The sequence below is a fragment of the Polypterus senegalus genome, chromosome 13 (assembly GCF_016835505.1).
Source record: "Polypterus senegalus isolate Bchr_013 chromosome 13, ASM1683550v1, whole genome shotgun sequence".
In the NCBI taxonomy this organism is placed as follows: Eukaryota; Metazoa; Chordata; class Cladistia; order Polypteriformes; family Polypteridae; genus Polypterus; species Polypterus senegalus.
This window is the reverse complement of record NC_053166.1, coordinates 36,087,510-36,104,058: the sequence shown is the minus strand read 5'-3', so window position 1 is coordinate 36,104,058 and position 16,549 is coordinate 36,087,510. Positions and strand designations below refer to the sequence as shown.

At 39.4% G+C, this 16,549-nt stretch overlaps 1 protein-coding gene across 1 annotated transcript in view; it reads right to left on the bottom strand.

The window, feature by feature from the left end:
- n4bp3 (NEDD4 binding protein 3) overlaps positions 1-16,549 on the bottom strand; it is a 155,129-nt gene that overhangs the window by 119,350 nt on the left and 19,230 nt on the right. Inside the window, exon 2 of the mRNA XM_039774191.1 lies at positions 5,482-5,544. The gene's annotated coding sequence lies outside the window, so the exon portion shown is untranslated. The remainder of the gene's footprint in view (positions 1-5,481; positions 5,545-16,549) is intronic.

The window sequence follows — 16,549 nt, the reverse complement described above, 5'->3', positions numbered from 1 at the left end:
GGAGCACTGGACACGGGGCATGAAACAACCCTGGATAGGGTACACACATGCACAACAGTCAAGCTCCTATACACTGGTGCCAGCTTGGAGTTGCCAGTGTTCAACTAGCCGAGGTGGACACGTCACTCCTCTTTTCAGATCTCTACATTGGCTCCCTGTAGCAGAACTCATTCAGTTCAGATTCATGGTGCATAACTACAGAGTAGTCTGTGGGTCAGCACCTACATATAATGGAGACACTTGTGAGGTCCTCGGCTTCTTCTCACCCACTCAGGTGTGCCGATGAATGCGCGTAGCTCTAACCTGATGGAATGAGCTGCCTACCACCATTTAAACTGCTGACTCCCTCGAAGTGTTTAAGCAGCGTTTGAAGATTCTTGTTCTGGGAATTCCTGTCTCACTGATATTGGCTTTGATCTGTTCTTGAGCTCTTCACTTATGTCCCATCAGACTTGTTTTCAAACAACCCCCAGACTGATATTTAGTCAATTATGTTGACCTCTTTTGTATGTCACTTTGGGTATAAGAGTCTAATAAGCAAATCAATTTTAATGTAAACTGAATATACTTGTCTTTATGGATATGTAAAAAAACTGATTAGCTGGATAACATGCAAACTCAACATAGACAACCACCGGGCATAAGGTTCAGACTTTGTGGCATCAGCATTCATATTTCCCTATGGAATAATAAAGTCTACCTAGCCTGATCACTGCTGTGCCCCCAAACATGAAGGTAGTGGCCAGAATGAAACATCAAAAGGGTGAGCTGAAGGATCAGGCAAGAGGAGAAAGCCTAAAGTCACAAATGCAAAGACATGAAAGGAGGAGAGGCAGAATGTTACAGACTGGAGCTGAAAAACCAGGAGGAAGCAGCTCTATAGACAAGTGTCAAGAGAGCAAAGGATACACTAACTGGGAAAATGGCTAACTTCATTCTGGGCACCAACAGCCACAAGATCACATACAGAAAATGTGTGCTGGGTTGTGTGCATCTGCAGGCGATTCCATGAAATGACATCCCTTTATGGGTAGCTGAGCCTGAATAAATCCAGTTACAGCTGGAATGAGACCTGTCTGCAGTAAGGTGTGGAAAGATTTAAGAACTCTCGGCTTTAATTTCTTTATTTCATGAAGCACCTAGGTGTTTTATATAATAATGGACATCAGTGCAGAACAGACGCTTTTAACAATAATTGCTGCCCTATACCTTGAAATTTGAGAATTATAAGCTTCAAGGCTGTCTGACATTTTGACTGGTTCAAATAGACAGTTTACAGGATAACTAGCTACTTCCTAAATAAATCGAGTTAAAGGGCAGAATTTTCTTTTTTTCCCTACAGTCATTTTCTAAAATAATTAGTTACTGTGTAAATCTTTTTTACATACTTTAACCTTTATTAATGTGTTGGCTGCCTATGTATTCTATTAAATAAAAACACTACACAGTTTAACTGTAGCATATACTGTGTATTAGATGTGTGTTTATATGGAGGTATAAATATACACAAACACACAGAATATACGTAATACTTATTCATACATGTACACATATATGTGAGGGCTATATTAAAATAATAAGGATTTTGATACAAAAATATGATCAATAAACTACTACAGATCAATCAAATCTACGCACCTCTGTTTATTCCTCTACAAAATTACCATCCTTATTAATTTTACTGCCATTCTAGAGGTCTGAGGATCCCCTTTCAATACAACCCAGCTCTGGTGGTGTGTATTAGACCACATTGTACCCCTTCTTCAGTTTCTTTTTTCATCAATATTGTCCTTGTTGCTCTTAATGGAGGTAGTTTATGAGAGACCACCACGGGCTGACTGGTGAAATCTGTCTTTATTCCCTTTTATAAAGTGCTGATAGTCACGCACTGCTAGTGGCCATCTAGACATCTTCATAGATGGTGTGCAAAAATGTTAACCAAGAGGGATTTCCCCTCTCACAAGAAATGTAATCAGTTGCAATGGTCTATGAACATGTGACTGAGGCATGTGACATCATTTTTCATTCAGTTTTAACAGCAGACGGATTGACTCAGATTTCAGTATTTCAACACATTTCTTGGTAATTTCATTATGCTCATTACTGTTGAAAACTCTTACATTACAAGGAACCGTGCATATATGGAACATACACTAAAACACAAATATACAGTATATCATGAATTTGAACTGTAAAGAGATTATTTTACTATTTTTTTATTGGGCATGTAATGATGATTCCATTATTACATTTATTATATAGCATTATTTATTCTCTAATGTAATTTGTTCCCCTTTTCCACAACTTCACCTTTGTTTACATTTTGCATCCTGCATTTTGTGTCCATCATTTTCAAGGTTGCAGTCATGCAGTGTCCAACGATGGGTTAGATGCCGGGCACATAACCTGATGAGGCATTGCGTGTGAAATCATTACACTAAGCCTATATAAGATGGTGGCTCACATTATCCTGCATTTGAGCTTTTAGATCATCTAAATGCTTTCTCCAAGGTTAATACTTAGTTACAGTTACGACATGTCATTTTTGACCTCTGATTTTTATTTTTTTATTAATGTTTTGGGTTAGTCTGTTGGCTTATTTTTATATTTTCATTCAGATCAATGCTTTTTTCTGTTTTTATGTCTAGAATCTTTTGACTCCTTATCTCTTGGTCTTTTTCTATTTTTGTCCAATTTGAGACTTAATGTGTTAAGAGTGTACATGTATGTGTGTGTACATAAACAGCCTTGCTTTCTTCGCTACAGAACAGAGGACAAGTTCCAGGAAGCATCATAATAACATTTCCAGGGGAACGGCACAAAGAGTTACTTAAATAATGGTAGTTGCGCCATTCTCAACTAGAGAACAGAACGTCATGATGGAGGAGAAGCCTTTTTTTATTTTGCCCAGACTATATGAAGACCGCAGACATCTTACTATTCCTACGTTTTTCATTTTGGCTTTAAGTTTTGTTATTAAACAGGGTAACAGGCCAGTTGACAGCCTTTTATGGTATTTCGTCAGCTTCATTTACAGAATTACAATATACAGGTGTGTTTAATATCCATGATGCATTCTGTAAAATAGGGCGTTATGCAATTTGGATGTTGTGTGAACACCATATTATATACAATACTTAGCAAAGCTACATGGGATACTGTAGTGTAGCTGTTTTTACTAAATACGGAGAGATAACGCTCCAAAGACAAGCAAAAAAGAAGAAAGAATGCTGCTGCCTACGAGTCCAAGCATAAACTGTTATATGGTAATGTTTTCATTTGTAAGCAAGAAAAGTTGACATTAAAATAATAAAAGAAGGTACAGTACAGTACTGGCAGCACAACTGCTTTGCATAGAAAAGACATGAGATACACAAACTGGATGTGGAAAACTGTTGCATTCACAGCATCCAGCTACATCTGCTATATCCCGCTCTCCGATTGGGATTTTGTGAGCTCTGTTACACCCGTATAGATGTAGATGTGTTCTGAAATTGCCCGAACTGTCATCATGTGACACATAGCTATGTGTATTACATACACACAAACAAATATACACACACACATACACTCTTAGCCTGGTAAATGAACAAACACTTGGGTAACAATGAGCTGCCCCCATGCCCATAAATGAATGCAAGTCTTAAGCGTCACATGTCATCTTTTGGTAAGAGTTGCCCTCCTGTTGGCCTAGAACTCCTGTAAATAATTAAAATTGATTGTACATCAAAGTTTGCTTTCCAATTCATCCATTTTTCAGGAAAACCTCAAAATGTAATCAAATCGCACCCACCTTCTTCACACTCCAATGTTGCACGTATCTTTCTCTCTGAACAAAAATTAAGATCTCAACAGAGGAAGTGAAGAAACATAGAAAAACATTAGACAGACGCCAAATCCAGCTGCTTGATGTTCGATATAAACAGCAGAGCTACCAAGATAAGATTCAAAAGCGGACAGCACAGAATGGTGGTTCCTGTTTAAAAACTGATACTGCTTGCCAGGAAAGCACTTCTGCATGGATTACCGTCATAAAGAGAAGTGTTTATGGTCCTGTAATGGAATGGGGGCCACAATGATCACAAGCAAAAAAAAAGCTGAACAGCGGCTTGGCCAATGCAGACTGGTATGAGCCAGGCATTCCTTCAGCTGATTTATGGAGCGGAAGTGAGAGATTTGTCTTACCACGTCATTGTCTCTTTTTAAAACCTAGACATAACAGTGATAAACCTACAGTTTGTCTTTTGCTCAGACCAGATAAAGCAAGCAGGGAAGAATTTTTAAATAAAAAATGTGATTGTGCGATGTTCAGTTATGGAAATATAATATTTGACATGGCATTAAAGCAAAATTGCAGTGTATCAGAAAACAATGGAGTTTGGAAAATCTTTAAGCAGAGCTGCAGAATGCCTCTTAAAATGGACGCTAGGCTTCTCTTGGTAGGCTTTACACACACTTGCTGCTTGTGAAATATTTGATTGATTTAAATTGATAGATATATCCATGCATCTTACTCTATATAGTGCCCATGTTTATGAATCTCTTGTTCTTGGCTGAAAACACAAGTCTGCAATGTACATCAAATACTCCTTGGATACTCTACAACTTGCCACACGCAAATCTCTTAGACATTTAGTTGGCATTGCATGCAGGTGGGCAAAGAAACTCAAGGATATGCCATTGTGCAATTTAATGCCAGCAAAGAAATGAACATTCAATAGTATTGAATGAAAAGCCAAGAAGAGAGGGACCTACACAATGCCACCCCATGAGAGGAAAATAAAAGGTTCTTCTCAGAGGTAAACAGATTTACATGAGAATATTGAAAACATTGCTAATTAGTAGGGACCACTGTCTCCATCATATTCATTTGTTTAGCTAATATCTCATCCTGGTGACCTTTAAAAGCCAACAGAGTATCTGCTTCATCATCCTGACTCTGCAATCCTCATTCAACATCAGTAGAATATACAGTTGAGAACACTTGGTTGGTGCCCATCCTGATGGCAATGGATTTGAGGCAGGAATCAACTCTGGACAGGATACCAGTATATTGCAGGATCTGTTCATGCACACTCGTCCATGGGTCCAATTTAAAGAGGCCAATTATAAAGCTCATTTTTTACATAAAGGCGGCACAGTGGCACCAGGGTAGCGCTGCTACCTTTTAATAAGGAGACCAGAGTTCGTGTCCCGGGTCCACCTTGCATGAAGTTTGTATGTTCTCTCCATGTCTGTGTGGGTTTCTGCCCACAGTCCAAAGACTTGCAAGATGGACTGGCAACTCTAAATTGGCCCTAGTATATGATTGGTGTGCGTATGTGTATGTGTGTGTGTCCACCCTGTAATGAAATGGCACCGTGTCCAGGGTTTGCTCTTGCCTTGTGCCCAATGCCAGTTAGGATAGGCTTCCACATTACCCACCTCCCTCCCCCCGTGACACTGTTCAGGATAAAGTGGTTAAGAAAATGGCTGACTGACCTTTTCCAGAAGCAGGACAAGTCTTCTGTGGAGGAAACTATGTAAAAGACTTCCTTTTGTGATCTAAAAAAGAAAATATAGAACAGAGAAAGTTTCTCATTAGGATGAGAAATAAATGAAAATGTTGATCAAATTTATTGTTTGCCCTCTACACAATGGACTTTCAGTATAATGGCATCACTTGTGATGTACAGAAATTCTCAGATGACTCCTCCATCATATGCTGCATTTATAATGGAGATGAGTCGGAGTACAGAAGGCTTGTGGACAATGTCATCTTGTGGGGCAGAAAGAATCACCTGCAACTCAACGTCAGCAAGGTAAAAGAATTAGTGGTGGACTTTCAGTGCGTCAAAGAGCCTTGGAGACCAGTCCAAGCTAATAGAGAGGATGTGGAAGTGGGGCAGAGCCACAAGCACCTGGGGATTCACATAAACAGCAAACTGGAATGGTCTAACAACACAATGGCGGTGTACAAGAAGAGCCAGCGCAGACTGTACTTTCCGAGGAGACTCAGGTCTTTTAATGTGTGCAGCAAACGGCTGGAAGTGTTCTACCAGTCTGTAGTAGCCAGCGTAGTGTAATACGCTGTGGTCTCCTGGGGAAGCAACTGAAGTTCAACAGATACACAATACCTGATAAAATGTGTATAGAAAGCCTGCTCCATCACAGGGCTAACCCTGCACATCCAGCCAGCTGAGGTGGAAAATTGAATGCCATCATGAAAACTCCCGTCCAGGAGGTGCCTCTTGAAGCACCTTTAGCCACAGGCTCATTCCTCCACGGTTTGCTAAGAGGCATCTCTGGGGGTTTTTCTGCCCATTGCTATCAGGTCATTCATTGTTTCCTCCCAGACTAAAGTTCACTTCTATTCATTTTGTTATTTCTGTGTAATAACTATTTATTTTTTTAATATATCTATTACTGATTGACTGAATTATTAGTCCAGTGAGTATGAATCTTTGCATCAAAATTTATCTAATAAAGTTTATCTAAACTAATTATACAGTACATCTGTTTTAAACACACATAAACATTATATATCAAAATGTCACTGTCAATTTTATGCTCACCTATGCCTGTTAGAAAAGCAGTTTGACCGGAGATGTAGGTAATTTGACAAAATGAGAGGAGGATGTTGGGAGCATTTGTTGATAGGGCATTGCAGCACCCACCACACAACGAACCACCTGGACTGGGACCCGAGCGCAGCGGAACAGTGGGAGCTTTTTTTTTGTACAGTGGCTGGAGTGCCAATCTTGCCATCAACCCCCAAGTTTTCCCTATAAGTGGGAGGACCTGCTTTGCAGGGCTGGATGCAGATTAACATCATACCCAGGATGAAGCAATTGCAGGTTAATGGTCTTGCTTAAGGGTCCAAAGGAGCAGAGTCACTTCTGGCGTCACCTTCCAATTGCCGGCACAGATCCCTAGCCCCATGAGCCCACAATTTACTCTAAATGCAGATTCGCCTTTAAGACATCCCATTAATATCATTCAAACCCCACACTGCTCCAGTCAGATGGTCAGTCTCAACCAATTAGCATTAAAGTTGGCCTTCAACATCACAAAGGTGGAACTTAATGCTGTTATGAGACTAAATCTCTTGAGATTATTGGGAGTGAACCACTGAACAAGCGACAGAGATTGTGAAACAAAAAGCATCGTCAAGGAGGAGCAAAGATTGTAATAATAATAAGAAAAATACAAAATAGTGTAAATAACATCAAAGGGAAAAACAGCATGAAAGGTAAAGAACAAAACTTGTTAAAAACTGTTTAGAGCTATGTCCAGAAACTAACCCCGAGGTATGTGAAGAATAGAATGCATACCCACTGAGTTATAGTGAATGTTGTGACTGTCACCATATTTATAGCCTTAATTCTTGTGACGTAGGCAATGCAATAGACATGGTCATGTGATGCATCTTGAAGCGTGGCATAAACAAACAAAAAAAAAACACTTTGTCAAAGCAGGTTAAAATGAAACATGAAAAACAAAAACACTCCTGGACCAGAAAAAAAAAAACATGAACTAAGTCAAGTTCCATGAAGTAAAAGAACATATCAGAAATACTCAGCTATGGAAAACCCACCCTGTCACTGCCTCAGCTGAACAATCCCAAAATTACCCTCCAATTTTCAAGAAAATATGTACAGCTGTTTGTGAGTGATGCCAAAACAAATATACAAAAAGACGCCAAGTCGGTTTAATTTATGTAGATACAGCTGGGATTCCCGGCTTTGGATCTGCTGTCAATTTAATGTGGGCAATGTTTTTGTGTTTACACTAAATTGCTAATCCCATTTCGTTATCAGATTATGACTTGGTTGTGAAGTTGCGACTACTGGTAAGCAGAATAGCTACAAAAACGAGACAGCACCAGACAAGTTGTATTGGTGGTATAACAGTGAGTGATTATACAGTACTTGTGGCCTCAAATTTCAACAAATGAATATGGAGACAATATGGCTGACCCAGGCCTGTCGTAGGTCCTTGACAAAAGTAGTGAGGTAAAACACTTGATTAAAGAAAAGCAATGAGTGGGAAAATTCCCTATTTGAAAGCCTGGCATACTGATGATCACATCACCATTACAACTTCTGTGGCACCGTCACTCGCCTGATAGATCACACTCTACAGTAGTATTGCTTGCTATTTTCTCTGACCTTAAGGTGCCCTTCCACTGTCACTGGGTGAAAGGCTGCAAGTTAGAGGTTAGAAACACGACTTATGGTGCCGAGGACCTTTGTGTCAAATTTTAAGTGTTTCCATTGAAAAGGAAATCTGTGCCTGAAGAACAGATTATGCTTTAAAAGTATATACATGCACACATTCACAAATACAGAATGTATATATGGCGATGACAACTATGTTACAACTACTCATACTTCAGACATACAGTAGATAGCACAGTGACTGTCTAAAAATATGCATCAAGGGTTTATATGTGTTGTCACTAACTTTCTTCGGCCCCTTGTCATAAATGTCTTCTGGCCCTGGTGATTTGTTAGATTTCAGCTGATTTAATCCAAGCAGTTCTTCCCTCTATAGTTTTCAAATCAGCAAATGTCTCCTTAGTAGTTTCTGTTACTTTTGAGATGCTAATGACTTCTTCACATGTAATCTCTCTATTATAAAAGGAAATCCAGGGACAAGACTTTTTTGGAGATAATTTCAGGTCCCACGAGAACAGACTTTTTGCCAAGAGATTTTAACAAGTCCCGCCCTCCTCTCAAACATTTACAACCACACCCACGGTCCAATCACTTCTCATTTGTGTGAATGCTATTATCGGACACAGTTCCTTTACTCTTAGCTCCAAATGGGGTCGGAAATAAAAGACAAAGAGTAGAAGATAAAGTAGAATGTTGTAAGGAGGTTCAAAATCATCGTCGCGATACACACGCAGAGCAGGTTAGAGAGAGAAACAATGTTATCAACATTATGGAATAACAGAATTAGCTTAATCATGAAAAAAATAAAAGGGCAAATATATATATATATATATATATATATATATACACACGACGTGTGTATATTATATATATATACACTCACCTAAAGGATTATTAGGAACACCTGTTCAATTTCTCATTAATGCAATTATCTAATCAACCAATCACATGGCAGTTGCTTCAATGCATTTAGGGGTGTGGTCCTGGTCAAGACAATCTCCTGAACTCCAAACTGAATGTCAGAATGGGAAAGAAAGGTGATTTAAGCAATTTTAGCGTGGCATGGTTGTTGGTGCCAGACGGGCGGTCTGAGTATTTCACAATCTGCTCAGTTACTGGGATTTTCACGCACAACCATTTCTAGGGTTTACAAAGAATGGTGTGAAAAGGGAAAAACATCCAGTATGCGGCAGTCCTGTGGGCGAAAATGCCTTGTTGATGCTAGAGGTCAGAGGAGAATGGGCCGACTGATTCAAGCTGATAGAAGAGCAACTTTGACTGAAATAACCACTTGTTACAACCGAGGTATGCAGCAAAGCATTTGTGAAGCCACAACACGCACAACCTTGAGGCGGATGGGCTACAACAGCAGAAGACCCCACCGGTACCACTCATCTCCACTACAAATAGGAAAAAGAGGCTACAATTTGCATGAGCTCACCAAAATTGGACAGTTGAAGACTGGAAAAATGTTGCCTGGTCTGATGAGTCTCGATTTCTGTTGAGACATTCAAATGGTAGAGTCAGAATTTGGCGTAAACAGAATGAGAACATGGATCCATCATGCCTTGTTACCACTGTGCAGGCTGGTGGTGGTGGTGTAATGGTGTGGGGATGTTTTCTTGGCACACTTTAGGCCCCTTAGTGCCAATTGGGCATTGTTTAAATGCCACGGGCTACCTGAGCATTGTTTCTGACCATGTCCATCCCTTCATGACCACCATGTACCCATCCTCTGATGGCTACTTCCAGCAGGATAATGCACCATGTCACAAAGCTCGAATCATTTCAAATTGGTTTCTTGAACATGACAATGAGTTCACTGTACTAAAATGGCCCCACAGTCACCAGATCTCAACCCAATAGAGCATCTTTGGGATGTGGTGGAACAGGAGCTTCATGCCCTGGATGTGCATCCCACAAATCTCCATCAACTGCAAGATGCTATCCTATCAATATGGGCCAACATTTCTAAAGAATGCTTTCAGCACCTTGTTGAATCAATGCCACGTAGAATTAAGGCAGTTCTGAAGGCGAAAGGGGGTCAAACACCGTATTAGTGTGGTGTTCCTAATAATCCTTTAGGTGAGTGTGTATATATATATATATATATATATATATATACACACACAGTATATAGAAATATCCAAATTGCCAGAAAACAAAATTAAAAAAAGAAACAATGCTGATTTTGTGTAGATTACATATTCTATGCATAAAAAATAATTTATGACTTAACAGTTCATTACGTTACAGTGGATTTATTTTTTTTCTGCTAAATAAATAGTTGCATGCTACATTTAGTGTGATCTCAGGAGTTTCTCCCCCACATTCCAAAGACATTCGGATTATGTTGATCAGCCATCCCAAATTGGCTCTGAATGAGTGAGTGTAGGGGTGTCAGTGCCCAAGTTGTACCTGATGCTGCCAGGACAGGCTCCAACATTCCATTGGTTTGAAATGGATTTACCAGTTTCAATAGATGGTTGGATTGATCTGTACACAGTTAATGCATTCTATTATATAAATATAAATGGAGGAGGGAGGCAAATAGATACAGTAATATGTAAAGATGGCAACTATGTTAAGCAAAGAAAAGCACAATCAATACGTGGGCTCCACCCCCTCATTCAAGCCACACCCAATACCTTTTGTGTACAAACATAACCTAAGGTGGACTACTCAACTCAGTCTGCAGAGGACACAGTGGCGGCAGGTGCCTTAATAAGAGTTTTTTAAACTTGTGTAGAATGACCAACATTCTGAATAAACTGAATATAGTTGTAAAAGTGTACCTTAGTACTGAGATTTATTTATTTGGAAAAAAATTCCAAAACTGTGAGTTCCTTCACAAATCTCATAGTTTAGGAAACTTGAATTTTATGCAATATGTTTAATGCAGTAAATAAAACTGACTGAGAATAATACAAATCTGCACCCACAGGTTGAATCAGATGGGAGACGGCAGCACCAACTGATGCCCCATCAAGCCATTTTGGCACTTTGGTAGCTGTAGTGGAAGCAGAGCACACAAAAATACTCCAGAGATTTGTGAGCACCAGTTTGAAAGTCATCATCTGCACTAATGGATCTGCAACACTAATAAATGGAGATTGCACACAAACATCAGAAACAAATTTAATTGAAGAAACAGCCGTGCCAATCACGAGGAAGATTTTAGCTTTAACTGAATGGGACACTTGAGAGATGTTTGCTGCATGCAGCATCTGTTTAAGAAGCTCTTGCCCTTAAGGGATATGAGATTAGGACTTCCATTAGCAGAGGTCCCTAGTGGCATTTCCAAGTGATTAAAATCTTAAAACACGGCCACAATAGCCATCTGCTGCATGAATAGCAGGACAGGACAGAACAGACTAGATGAAGGAGGGGATATCTCCGAGATGGATCACCTAGCAGCACTGCCAGGAAATTACATTCCCATCAAATATTAAACAAATGTAAAATAACAGCATTAACAGGCAAAATTTAATACTACTTATTAAAGAAGATATCCTTAAGAATTAAGAAAATGTGAACATTATATATACACATACACACATATATAAATAATTGTATTATTGAGATAAATATATGGGGCTGTATGAAATAAAAGGCTGATGGTTTCGTTAAAATTGGTCTCCAGAATTCACTAGGAACCAAAACCTTTCCTTCCATTCTACCGTTCAGATCAAGCTTGAAGATATTATCCTTCTTTTCTAGGCCTTTTTTTGCTGTTATAACCAGGCAATGGATTGTTACTCATGTGCAAATCTAGGAAGTCTGATTATATAACTCCACTTATAAAGTCTTTACATTTTCTTCAAGTCTAAAACCGATGTCCTTCTAACACATAATGCAGCAAACGTCCTCCCTATCCTTTACTTTAAATAGCTCCTTAATATTTATGCACCGGCGCCTACACCGAGAGCATAAGGTAGAGATAAATCAAATGACAGCAAAGGTGGAGTGTTCACTTACAAAACTCAAAATTCGGAGTGCTTAGCCTTGCAATCCAGTGGGACATTCCACCAGTGTCAGTTTTTAATCAAGTCGGTCATTCACTTTGGCACAGTGTCCACTTGTTTTATGAACTGGTGTGGACACATTATGGTCTGTTGGCTAAGTTTGTTCAGTCGGTCAGCGTCTGGGTCGTGACTGTCTGCTACTGACCCATTTTTGTTAGGATTGAGCTTCTTTTTCACAGTTTTACTGTATATGTTTCAGGTCTACAGACACTCGTTTTGGGGGTTTGTTGAGTCACTGCATTTAATTCTGACACCCATTTGTGGAGATTTTGATGGTTAACTATTTTTAGACTGTTTTTTCCATTATTTTGGTTTTCACTCTCCTCGTTATTTTGGACCTCCCATTGTTAGTGGTGTGTCCTCTGGGGTTGTGACATAGTACAATGGTTATAAGCTCCTCCGAGAACTGACTTGCTCATCTGAGGATTCCTTTTCTGTTTGCTCTTTCAAACTCTTTTGCTAAAGAAATTTTGGTTTACAACTTGTTTTTTGACCATGGTTTTGTCTCTCTTATTTTTGCTTTGACATTCGTACATTTGATATCCCAATATTGAAAATTTTTTGTCTATGGCCTCTACTCTCAAACATGGTCTGCTTGTTGACGTTACAATTGCATTCTCCATCTGATCTATTCTTACTGTGCTACTTTAATACCACTAGTCCATGACAGGGGAGGGATGTGCAGATATTCCCAAGTCCAGCAGACCTGGACCATCACTAGAGATTCCAAGAATCAGAATTTTGCCCATTCATCCACCCATCCACTTTTAGACGAGTTTAATCCAGTTCACGAAAACTGGGGCCTATCCTGGCAGTAAAAGGAACCCAACCTAGATGGGTTTAACAATTTACATGTTTAAAATATGATACAATAAAAACAGTGTGCATCAGCACAGGCCAAATATTTGCCAGGCCACCCAAAGCTGGCACTTTCATTCATTCATTTCATTAGATGCCATGGGAAGCCAATACCTATCCTGGTAGTACTGGGCACAAGTTGAGAATCCACTATAGACAGGCTGCCCTCACACACACAAACCTGCACTCAAGCATGCATATCCAATATAGAGTAGCCAGCTATCTTAACCTGCGTACAGGACTTCAGAATGAGAAATGAAAAAGTGAGGATGACCCCAGCAGACTCCACACAGAAAGTCACCAGGGTGGGATCTGAGCCCAAGTCTCTAGACAAGTGGAAAATCAGTGCTGATGCCTGCACCACTATGCTGTCCCACACATGTTGCATTACTTGGCGATATGTATTTCATTTTTAATTATCGTATTGACTATTATGTTGTAACTTTTGCAAAATTATTATCATAATTAGTTTGAAGTTTATCATTCTTTAGATGTATTTGAAGATGCTAATCAAGTTAGTATGCTGCTGTATGCATCTTTATGTCTTAGAAATGTATTTTTGTAAAGTGTTTTGCGATGGTGCAAAGTGTAAAATGGAAATAAAATAGTTAGTTGAAATATTATGTACAATAAATTTAAAAATGTTTTAAACACTTGGACAGAAGTGAAATGGCCATGCTCTGAAAAGACTTGTATTATATAGATAACTAGAGGGCTTCGCTCGCCAACTCCCCGGCCTGCGCTATGCGCTAGCCACTTCGCGTCTTTGCCACTCACGTATGTGAATTTCACTTTCACCAAACAACAAATCTTTTAATTCCCGAAGGTAGGCTTCTTCATTGGGAAGAAACACTACTTTTCCCTGATGGCAACACGAATTAGATGATCCATTATTTCACTGAGTAATAATTTCCGTTTGTTAGCGCTAATGTGATATTTACTATCAGTTTTTTGAGAGTTTTGAATTTTAGTATTTTCAAATAATCTCTAACCTGCTCTGCATGTGTATCGCGACGACGATTTTGAACCTCCTTACAACATTCTACTTTATCTTCTACTCTTTGTCTTTTATTTCCGACCCCGTTTGGAACTAAGAGTGAAGGAACTGTGTCCGACAATAGCATTCACACAAATGAGAAGTGATTGGACCGTGGGTGTGGTAGTAAATGTTTGAGAGGAGGGCGGGACTTGTTAAAATCTCTTGGCAAAACGTCTGTTCTCGTGGGACCTGAAATTATCTCCAAAAAAGTCTTGTCCCTGGATTTCCTTTTATAATAGAGAGATTACATGTGAAGAAGTCATTAGCATCTCAAAAGTAACAGAAACTACTAAGGAGACATTTGCTGATTTGAAAACTATAGAGGGAAGAACTGCTTGGATTAAATCAGCTGAAATCTAACAAATCACCAGGGCCAGAAGACATTTATGACAAGGGGCCGAAGAAAGTTAGTGACAATACATATAAACCCTTGATGCATATTTTTAGAAAGTCACTGTGCAGTGGTGAAATTGTTAAACACTAGAGGCTAGCAAACATTATCCTGTCTAGTACAGGTATATTAGAAAATAGCCAACATGGCTTCAGGCGGGGAAGGTCACATTATGTCATTTTCTAACCAGCTTAATTCAGACAATGGTCATGGGGTATGCTGCAGTCTATCCAGGCTGGCATAGGGTGCAAGGCAGCAACAAACCCTGGACGAGGCTCCAGTCCATTGCAGGGCCAACAGGGAAGGTCGTGTTTCACTAATATGCTGGAATTCTATGAGGAAGCAACAAAAGCTTACAATCAGAGGTACATTTACAGTATATAATAATGTTTATCTTGATTTTATAAGGTTTTTGAGAAGGTATACAAGAAAGTTTACCAATCAAACTAAAAGAAGTGGGACTTCAAAGCAAGTGTAGGTGTGGAGAAATCTGACTCAAACACAGAAAGCAGAGAGTTCTGATGAGGGGAACTTTTTCAGAATTAGCTGATGTTAAAAATTGTGTCCCTCAGAGATCAGTGGTGGGGCTATTGCTCTTTTACATGTACATAAATGATCTGGACAAGAATATAAGGTAATCAATAAGCTGGTTTAGTCTGCAGATAATAGCAAACTAAGTGTAAGAGGACATGATGCAGAATCAACTTAATTGTTACACAGGGATGTGGACAGTAAACAGACTTCGGCAGATTTAAAGCAGATAAAATGTAATGTAGGAAGTAAAAAAGTTAAATTTGAATACATAATGGGATGGTTGAAACGTAAAAGTACCTTATGAGAAGCACGTAGGAGCCATAGTGGACTCATCACTATCTACATCCAGATGAACACAGAAGCCATCAAGAAGGCTAATAGGATGTTAACATATAACCAGTCAAATCACTCAAGTTAATGGAGGTAAGTTAGATGCAACAGTGAGGCCTCACCTGGAGTACGGCATCTCCACATTACAAGAAATGACATAACAACACTAGAGAAAGCCTAGAGAAGCTCAAATAGACTGATTCCAGGACTAGAGGTATGAGCTTTGAGAAGAGATTGAAGGAATTGAACTTTTTCAATTTAAGCACACAGAGATTAAGAGGTTACATGATGGAAGTGTTTAAAATTATGAAAGGAATTAGCACCGTAGATTCCAGCTGTTACATTAAAATATATTCTGCAACAAGAACACAGGGACGCGGAAACTTGTTGACGGCAGATTTGACTCAAATTTTAGAAAGATTTTCATCACACAAAGAACCATAGACTGGTTAGGACAAATTTTGAAGTAGTGAGGTGGAAAGTACGACTTTAGGGATTTTCAGATCTCCACTTGGTGTTATTTTGGACAATCTCGTTGAATAGGGTAGGCGAGCTTGTAAGGCTGAATAGCCTGATGTCGTCACTATTGTTCTAATTAGACACGGTGGATTCAGATAGTATTTAGACCCCTTCATTTTCTGCACACTTTATTGTGCTGTAGATTTAATTGTACACTTAATTAATCTACACTTAATAATCTGTAACGGCAAAGTGAAAATACTCATAGTCAGTCATGCCTGTTTGTCAGTGGATACTTCTCTGGGCTCGTCTGAGGCATGTACTTCCACCCCAGGTCAAGAGGGGGTGACGGTGGTAACCTTATTGTCTGTTTTTTCCACCAAAGTGCAGAGAAGACACCCAGTAAGGGCAACTGATACCCCCACTACATATCCTCCAGTTCCTGGAAGGAGGCGTCACTTGTTTTACAAGAAAGCACCACAGGACAGAACTTCTTCCCACCATGACTCTCACAGTCGAGAAAAGATTTGTCATGCTAGGACCCTGACATTTTTTTTGTTTAGTGCTACTGAGCACACATCCTGCATGGACTGTTCTTATTATTGTGGCTTGTTATTATACTGTTATTAAATGGGGATGACCGGGTTGACACCCCAATACTTTCTCCTTGAGGACTTGTTGTTCCTTCCAATAACCACAATATATAATTTGCTGACACACACACAGATACACTACAGCTCAACCACAAACCTCC